This window comes from Chaetura pelagica, unplaced genomic scaffold (genome assembly GCF_000747805.2).
Source record: "Chaetura pelagica isolate M959 unplaced genomic scaffold, ChaPel_1.0 scaffold67, whole genome shotgun sequence".
Taxonomy (NCBI): domain Eukaryota; kingdom Metazoa; phylum Chordata; class Aves; order Apodiformes; family Apodidae; genus Chaetura; species Chaetura pelagica.
The window spans coordinates 5,000,819-5,010,099 of NW_009954107.1; the positions used below are offsets into that span (position 1 = coordinate 5,000,819).

At 39.0% G+C, this 9,281-nt stretch overlaps 1 protein-coding gene across 1 annotated transcript in view; it reads left to right on the top strand.

Moving 5' to 3' along the window:
- Nucleotides 1-8,101: 8,101 nt before the first annotated feature.
- The window catches only part of CLOCK (clock circadian regulator), a 27,335-nt gene continuing 26,155 nt past the window's right edge, over nt 8,102-9,281 (top strand). The window contains exon 1 of the mRNA XM_010002495.1: nt 8,102-8,215. The gene's annotated coding sequence lies outside the window, so the exon portion shown is untranslated. The remainder of the gene's footprint in view (nt 8,216-9,281) is intronic.

Below are 9,281 nucleotides of genomic sequence, written 5' to 3' on the forward strand. Positions count from 1 at the left end.
ATAAGACTCTCCTTTTTGAAAACAAGCAATCAAACCCAAAACAAAACTACAAAACAAAAAACTTGACTTAATTTCATTGGGTTGTCTCACATGGCATACCATGTGCCATCTGCTCCCTGTGGCCATTTGTAATGTGTGCATGAACTGAGAAGCAGTAGATGTTTCTGGATGTCTGAATGTTCCAGATAATAACTTAAAGGAGTAAGTTGTTATGAAATGTTGGTTGTCCTTTAAAAGTTAAGATGGATTATAAATGAAGTAAAATTGATTTAAGACTCATATTTTTGAAATTTCTCCTATATAGACCGCAAAGACCTTAGGTGCAGACCCTCTTGGCCATTTGTTGATTTCTTGATTTTCTGAAGATTTTAGAATGTTATAGTGAGATATGTGAAAAGTGAAAGCGTTCATTTGGATATAAAAGCTAATACATCTTCACAGGGTGTTTTTCCAGCCTACAAAAAAAAATAGATAAAATTTTGGAAAGGTGAATTTCTGTTAATTTCAAAAACTGCTTTTTAGCTACCTTTCCCACCTCACAACACACATGCACACTGAAAATCTGGCAGTTAAAGTGCTCAGCTAACACGTAGGTTCACGTTTTTCTGCTGTTTGTTTTTGTCACAGTAATAAAAATTGAAACGTCTAATTTTAAATGTGTTTATATCAACATGGAGCAGAAATTTCGTATGGAATGGAGGAAGAATTTACTTAGTGTTATCTTGCTTTGAATGTGTAACAATTTCATCTGTTGATTTTATTTTCTCCAGGACAGTTTCAGAAAATTCAGAAAATTGTCATTGGGGTAGAGGAAAAACAATGTTTAACTCTTTCATCTGCCTTATTTCTTAGTGAATTTTGATGTATATTTTTCAGTGAAGGAATAAAATGTTTAATAAAGATTTCCTCTTTGGTTAGATTCATTAGTATTCTTGGTATTATTTGTGCTCTGAGGAATACATGATAAACCATTTTAGACAAATTGCTGTTTAATCAAACGTCTGCATCTGATACAAAACTTACAGAATTGCTAATGCTGTTTCATAAGTAGGCACATTTTTAATTGGATTAATAATTTCAAAGTGGTGTTAACTCTAGGGTAGGTATCTTGGTACCATATTTAAAATGTGTTTTTTTTCCTTGAATTTATATTAATATTGAGAAAACATCAAGTGAAGTTTTGTTTTCTGGTAACTATTTTGTAGAAATTTTTTTATTTGTATGTGGCAGGTAGTTTTCTGGTATACTTAGTATTATTCAGTGGGAATTTAATCTTGTGAGCCTCCTGAGAGAGAATAGCAGAATCTCTAGATTTTACACCATCTACAGCACTTTCTCCCCTGGCTGCAGTTTTCTGCCCAGATTTGAAGTAAAGGAAATAAGAGATTTACAGAGACTTAAAGATTTTCAGTTTTGAATGTTGAGTTTTAATCAAGAGGACCATAGAATCATAGAATGGTTAAGGTTGGAAGGGACATTAAAGATCATTGGGTCCCAACCCCCCTGCCGTGACCAGGGACACCTCACACTAGACCAGACTGCACAAACCTCATCCAACCTGGCCTTAAACACATCCAGGGAAGGAATATCCACAACCTCCCTAGGCAACCTCTTCCAGCACCTTACTACCCTCATGGTGAAGAATTTCTTCCCAATATATAACCTAAATCTCCCCTCTTTCAGTTTAAAACCATTACCCCTTCTCCTGTCATTGCCCTCTCTGGTGAAAAGCCCCTCCCCAGCTTTCCTGTGCCCCCTCCAGGTACTGGAAAGGCTGCTATAAGGCCTCCCCAGAGCCTTCTCTTCTCCAGGCTGAACAGCCCCAGCTCCCTCAGCCTGTCTTCATAGCAGAGCTGCTCCAGCCCTTTGATCATCTTTGCAGCCCTTCTCTGGACCCTCTCCAACAGCTCCCTGTCCTTCCTGTGCTGAGGGCTCCAGAACTGCAGACAGTGCTGCAGGTGCAGCCTCATCAGGGCAAAGAAGAGGGGCAGAATCCCCTCCCTGGCCCTGCTGGCCATACTTCTTTTGATGCAGCCCAGGACACAATTGGCTCTCTGGGCTCCAGCACACACTGGCAGCTCACATTGAACTTCTCATCTACTACCACCCTGAAGTCCTTCTCCTCAGGGCTGCTCTCCAGCTATTCTTCCCCCAGCCTGTATTTGTGCCTAGGGTTGTGCTGATCCAGGTGCAGGACCCTGCACTTGGCCTTGTTGAACTTCACGAGGTTGGCATGGGCCCACCTCTCCAGCCTGTCAAGGTCCCTCTGGATGGCACCCCTTCCTTCTAGAGTGTCATCCACGCCACACAGCTACGTTAAGCACCATTTAAGGAGGCAATAGGTGTATTTTTCAGCCAGGGTTGATGATGAGCTGATTGTATTTTAGATGTATGAACACAATGCATACTCTAATGTATGGTTCACTGTTACAGATCCAACAGTGGCAGATCTAGTTAGGAGGTTCCTGCTTCTCTTTGTGGAGGGGTACTGTTCTTTAGCTTTGCCAATTTTCAAAGATACATGAAGCCACCCTTTTTGAAATAAGATATGAGAGAATTAAGATTGTATTTAAAACTTTGTGATAAATTGGTTCTTTTAGACACATCATTTCACAACTCTGCTTCAGTGTGTGTCCGGAGCTGAAGGGGTGCACTTCTGCCGTAAAAGCCACAGAAGCATGACAAGAAGCAGGGTGGAGCCATATAAATAAAAGTGGGTGCAAGTGGAATCTTAACATGTAGTCACAGTCCTTATCTTGTACAAACTAGTTGCACAGGATATACAAGCATTATTTCTGCCACCCTTATGGCTTTGTTATTGAAGGAAGGGGATCTCCAGTAAGGAACTGTGAACACAAAGGGCTGAGAAAATATTTTAAATGAGAATGTAGAAGAATACTATTTGTTTTTGATGGCCAGGTCACTCAGATTTTTCTTTTAAATTTAGTTTTGTACTATTTTTTATTGTATTTTATGTTTGTCTACTCCCTCCAAAGGTAATTGGCGTAAGCAAGCTGCACTGACAAGTCTGGTAAAAAGTAATTGTTAATTATGTCCTCATAGAAGTATGGATGATGAGGGTTAGAGCAAGAAGCATTTCTCTTCTGCATCCTTCACGTGTTAGACTGTCCCACCATCAAGAGAGCACTTTGCTCTGTAACTTGGGACTGAATGCAGTTTGCAATTCCCATCTTTCTAGCTCAGGGTTAAAGAAAACACTATTGCCCACTCTATCCAGTCATGTGCACTCACAAAATTTCCTATTAAAAGGCCATCACATTGTATGGATGTCTGTGCTAGAAGCAGCCTTCTCCATTTTTCTACGGAGCAGGTGAAGTTGTACACCTGCTATTATAGCACATCTAGCTACAGAAAATAACATTACTGGGATGTGTGAGTTCTTCTACACAAGTGCAGATCAAGATTGCTGTTTGTTTGTTGAAATGGTAGAAAAAAGGTTGCAATTTGTTACTATTCCTAGCTGTTAGAATAACATTTTCAGCTGTAAAGTTAGAACAGCTTTTGTTCAGTTGGGAAGTGGGAGTTATATGTCAGTTTTAAAAACTTGGTATTTTAACAGATAGCCTCTTGTAACTTAGGAGAAGGGATCAATCAGTTGTTACCCTCATTTGCTTTCTGTTGCTGTATATACGATTGCAAGCTGAGGTGCAACTATCTCAAAACCTGCTAGCATGTTTTACTAGGCCAAACTGTATCAGATCAGAGAGTGGGTTATGGTTCACCTATGGAAGATCTCTTCCTCTCTCCAAGAGTTTGTGATTACCTGAAACTAAACCACAGCAAATTCTCCCTCTTCTCCTGGCCTCGACACTGCCTCCAGAAAAGAGAGAGCTAAAGGTTGGTCTGGGGTGGGGAAAATCTATGAAGCAAAGAGCAAAATGGAAACCAGGACTGACAGTGATGCACTCTTCTGGGCATGAGATGATGGATGGGTCTCTGCTTGCCTGTTGAAGTGTTATGTCCCAATACAGTAAAACCCTAGAAGTTTGTAATCCTAGTTGTCAAAAGAAAATGTTTCTTTGCTCCTGGAAAGGAGGATTAAGAAAGTTTTCATTATCCTCAGAATCTGTGTAACAAATAGGGCTTTTGGTGCTGTACTTATGTTGGGAATCAGGTTCTGGCTCAGCTGTTGGCTCACAGTGAGATTTTTCTGCTCCTTGGCTTGCTTACCCTGATACGGAACTAGTGTTGGAGCTCTGCTGTGGCATCAGGTGCCGTGGAATTCCCCGGCATGCTGTGATTTTGATTCTTTAAATAAGATCTTCTCTAAAGCTAATCCTGAGCAAGTATAGTAACTTGTTGGTTCTTCTGGCAAAATAGGATTATGGCACATAGATCAAGTTGTGTTTAAAAAGTTAATCTGTTTCTCTTTGCAGAAAGTGTAGTTTTGGAAAGCTCTGTTGTTTTCTATATTTTTCCTGTGATCTTTCCTGGGTGATGATACTGTCTTAGTAATACATGTCACATTAATTCTGCTTGACAGTGTAATGTCTAAAGTAATTAAAATATCACTTGTAAAATCAGGAGTGTTATGTAGAAATCTTTTTTACAATATAAGGGTAATACTGATTAGTTCTAAAAAATATTTGTTACCGTTACAGTGAAGTGCTAGAGACTCAAGGGTTGAAGTCACTGATTATATAAAAAATTAAGTACAGGCAACGCGTTTGACTATTGTCCTACCAATTTTTCATTCCAGTCTTAACAGAATATCTGTCATGAGCAAGACAGATCACACTTCGTTCAATCTTTGAATTTGTTTCTAAGATTTAGTATCACCAATAGTATTCATACCAGTATCGATAATAAAATTGGACTGAAGTTACTGAAAGCTTTTCAGTTTAAAATATGGAATATTTTATCAGATGGTGTGATTTCACTATTTCCTTACGTTAAAAAATATCGTGGCTTTTTACCCTGTGACTTATTCAGAGCTTTTGTTTCTTTGGACAAGCAATAACTTGGCACCCAATAACTTGAGTGCCAAGTCAGTGTAATGCAGTGTTGCAGTTGTTGCTAGTGTTTGTGATTTTGCTACAGATTGAGCAACACTGTGTATTAATAGTTTGTATATCTGTGGCAGCAGCTAAGATTTTTGATGGAGGAACTTAGCTTTCTTAAGGACAGTTTCTATCTTCCTTTGTTGCAGAAAAAATTGAAAACACAAATTGAATGTTTACAAAAAGGCATAGTATATAGAGACAAAAAGACATAATTAATTGTATTTTAAAAAAAACCTTATGAATTGTGCAGAGAAGCCCATGACCTTTGAACACTTGTTGCTGACAGTGCTGGTGTATATGTGTCTTAACCTTTCTGCTGGCTTTCACACACATGCCATTTCTACTGAGTTAGAGATCTATGTGGTTTTGATTCCCAAAGCTTTTTCACTGTGATTAGCTTTGATTTTGATCTGGTTTAAGGTTGCTTATGTTAACTTAGGACAAACATATTCCTTTCCTCATTTTAAAATCTCTTTTTGAAATATCCTTTAAAACTTTGGGTTTTTTTTTCTCTTTTAGACATTACCAATGTGGTTCTGTGCTTAAGTCCTGTGGTGTTTGTCTTTTGCATTTAGTTGCAATTTCCTTAATAATGAACCTCTACATATGGCAGAGATGAGGTCTAAAATTTTTCTTATTAGAACTCTGTAAGGAGCTGGGTGAGAGCTGGCAGAGTTATTTGATTCCAAGCAGGCTGAAAACATGGGTTTCATATTGCAGTCTCTGTAACCTAGACTTCCATGGGACTCTTTGTCACTATTAATGTTTGCACTTGTCAAATGGAACAAAACAGAGTAGGAGAGGAGGCTGTAAGCACCTAAAGAAGTAGGTCAATGGGCCAGCAGGTTATTTGGCCAGAAAAGAGTAAGTGGCTTCATTGAATCATGCTTGTAATTATTTTTCTCCTGTTGGCAGATTGTTCTGCTGTGTTTTATCTTCCTGTGTTAATACTTGCATCTGTTTTAACAACTTAAGAGCCTCTATTTGGTGCAGAGGAAGGAGAAACTTAACTTTTCTAATCAAGTAGTAATTCTGATGTTTTCCCTAAAATCCATTAATTAATTTAGGAGTAGCATACACTTAGTTTTTAGATCCTAGCCTTCTTTTTAGAATTTAATATGCTTTAAAATAAAATTTTTCAGAAGTGGTACATGTACATTGTATAGTGAGTACATTTTTTTTCAAGAACAGTAAACAAGGCAGAGGGAAACAGGATAAAGACAGGAGAAAAAGCTGTTTTCATATAATTGAATGTAGAAAATTCCATGGTTCAAGGGAATAAACTGTGTATGTGAAAAATAATGGTATAAAGATAAAGAGACTCTAAGTTGGGGATCATTTCTGTTGGTGCTGTGTTTTTTTTTATGGAAAAAGTGCATTTTTAAAGTAGGGTTGGAATACATTCTTGAAAGTGTTTTTGAAGAGGGTTTTCAAAGAAAGGGTTAATGGCTGTGGCTAAGGGAGTAGCAATAATGCAGCTGGGCAACTTTGCTAGTAGTGAGCAGCAGCATTCTACACATTCTGGAGTCCTGAGTGGCAATTTTGGAGACTGGGAGAGGAAAAGAGGTAATTGAAAAAGCCAGTAGAGGCCCAAGTAAGAGTTTCAGCAGTAAAGGTGCTGAAATAATGGTGTAAAGGTATACTTTAAAGGCAGCAAGTGCAAGTAAGGATGTAGATGGCATGGGAGATACTGAATGAATAAGTAAAAAGCACATCAAGGTTAAAGATTGGCTCCTTGTAGATAAGTTGATTAAGTATGGGTTTGGTGATCAGGTAGTGAGGTGGATCAAGAGCTGGTTGAAAGGAAGGAGCCAGAGAGTTGTAGTCAACAGGGCAGAATCTAGTTGGAGGTCTGTAACTAGTGGAGTCCCTCAGGGGTCAGTACTGGGACCGGTGTTGTTCAACATCTTCAACAACCTAGATGAGGGTATAGAATGTACCCTCAGCAAGTTTGCTGATGACACTAAGCTGGGAGGAGTGGCTGACACACCAGAAGGCTGTGCTGCCATTCAGAGAGACTTAGGCTGGAGAGTTGGGCGGGGAGAAACCTGATGAAGTTCAACAAGGGCAAGTGTTGAGTTTTACATTTGGGGAGGAGAAACTCCATGTACTAGGACAGGTTGGGGGCTGACCTGCTGGAGAGCAGTGTAGGAGAAAGGGAGCTAGGGGTCCTGGTGGACAGGAGGATGACCATGAGCCAGCAATGTGCCCTTGTGGCCAAGAAGGCCAATGACTTCCTGGGGTATATTAGAAAGTGTGTGGTTAGTCGGTCAAGAGAGGTTCTCCTGCCCCTCTGTTCTGCCTTGGTGAGGCCGCATCTGGAGTATTGTGTCCAGTTCTGGGCCCCTCAGTTCCAGAAGGACAGGGATCTGCTTGAAAGAGTCCAGTGCAGAGCAGCAAAGATGATTAAGGGAGTGGAACATCTTCCTTATGAGGAAAGGCTGAGGGAGCTGGGTCTCTTTAGCTTGGAGAACAGAAGCCTGAGGGGCAACCTCATCCATGTTTACAAATATGTTAAGGGGGAGTGTCAGGATGTTGGAGCCAGGCTTTTTTTAGTGACGTCCAGTGATAGGACAAGGGGCAATGGGTGCAAACTGGAATATAAGAGGTTCCATGTAAACATAAGAAAAAACTTCTTTACTGTGAGAGTGACAGAGCCTTCAAGCAGGCTGCCCAGAGAGTTTGTGGAGTCTCCTTCACTGGAGACATTCAAAACCCACCTGGATGCGTTCCTGTGTGATGTGCTCTGCATGACTCTGCTCTGGCAGGGGGGTTGGACTCGATGATCTTTCGAGGTCCCTTCCAACCTCTAGGATTCTATGATTCTATGATAAAGTGATAGCTTATTGCAGAGATTAAATTGTTTCAGAATATCCATTTTATCAACAAGAACTTTAATGCAGGGTGAATCCGGATAGTGTAACTGTGATATTTTTAGTAAGCAGAATATTGCGTTTATAAATTACTCTTATTGAAATTATTACTTCTCTTTTATTAAAAAAAGAACAAGTAAGTGATCATTTTAGAACTCCTCGATGATAAGTTATTTTACTTTTTTTTTTTTTTTATATGTACAGTTCAGAATTTAATTCTTGTCTGCTGAAGGGGATACGTCTAACTCTCCATTGTTCTTCAAAGGAACCAATTTCATCACTAAACCTCACACCTAAACAAGTCCCAAAGTGTAAAAGGTAAAATGGTACTCTTACAATCAGTAAGGTTCCCGTGGCTTTTAGTCATCAACACTGAAGGGCTGAGTAACAGTTTTAAGTAGTGGTTTTTGTTCTCCAGATCATGACTGAATTTGATTCTTAGAAATAGACACTTCTTGATTTCTGTAACGTTTGCTTTAAACTTGACTGGTTTCTCTGGAATTATCTCGGCAGTCTAATCCATTGGTGTGTACATGTGCTGAAAATGTGTCATGTGTTGCAAATTTGAATGCAAAGGCAGAAGGGTCAGACCTTGAAGAGTCAAACAATGCACTACAAGTATATTTCCTGTAGTCTTTAAGTGCTTTTAACTATTTGTCTTGTATACCAAATCTAAGTTACTAGTTCTGATGTAGGATCTGTATACTGTAACAAGTGAATGACTTTGTTGAATTCTAGAAATTGAATGCTTTGTTAGTGAATATATTGAATCTTAAATTCTGATTCTGCATAATAATGTCAGTTGTGTCACAGGTGAAAGTTTTTTGTATTTAGCTGTTCATGGGGTTTTTTTTCCAGATGAATGGAACAATGTATCATTTGTCCTACAGAATTTCATATTACTCTCGGACTATATAATGTTAGGTACCAGATTAATTTAAACATTAACACCAGGCTAAAAGTGTAATTATTACATGCCTGTATTAGTGCATACTACGTAAGCTAAACAAAAGCAAATTTCTGATTGGTGTCTTGATTTTGAACCTAATTCCATACCAGTGATGGTAGTTTGCTTTCATTGCTGAACAACCTGTCTGTTGTTGAATACTTCTGACAAAAATTTGACCAAACATAACTTCTTAATTTACTTTCCTCCTGATATTTGTGGATGGTTTTCTGCTACTTTAGAAGACGTGGCCAACTAATTTGGGCAATTTCACTTGGTATGGCCAGTGAAGTTGTTATTTTTAAGAATTGGGATGAAAGAATGGTTTGCTTCCAAAACCTCTTTAGGGCACTAGATTTTGGAGAATAAAGACAGGACTGCACACCTTCTGATGCATCTTGAAAGAGATTGTGCTGCAGCAAAACTCCCCCAGCCACT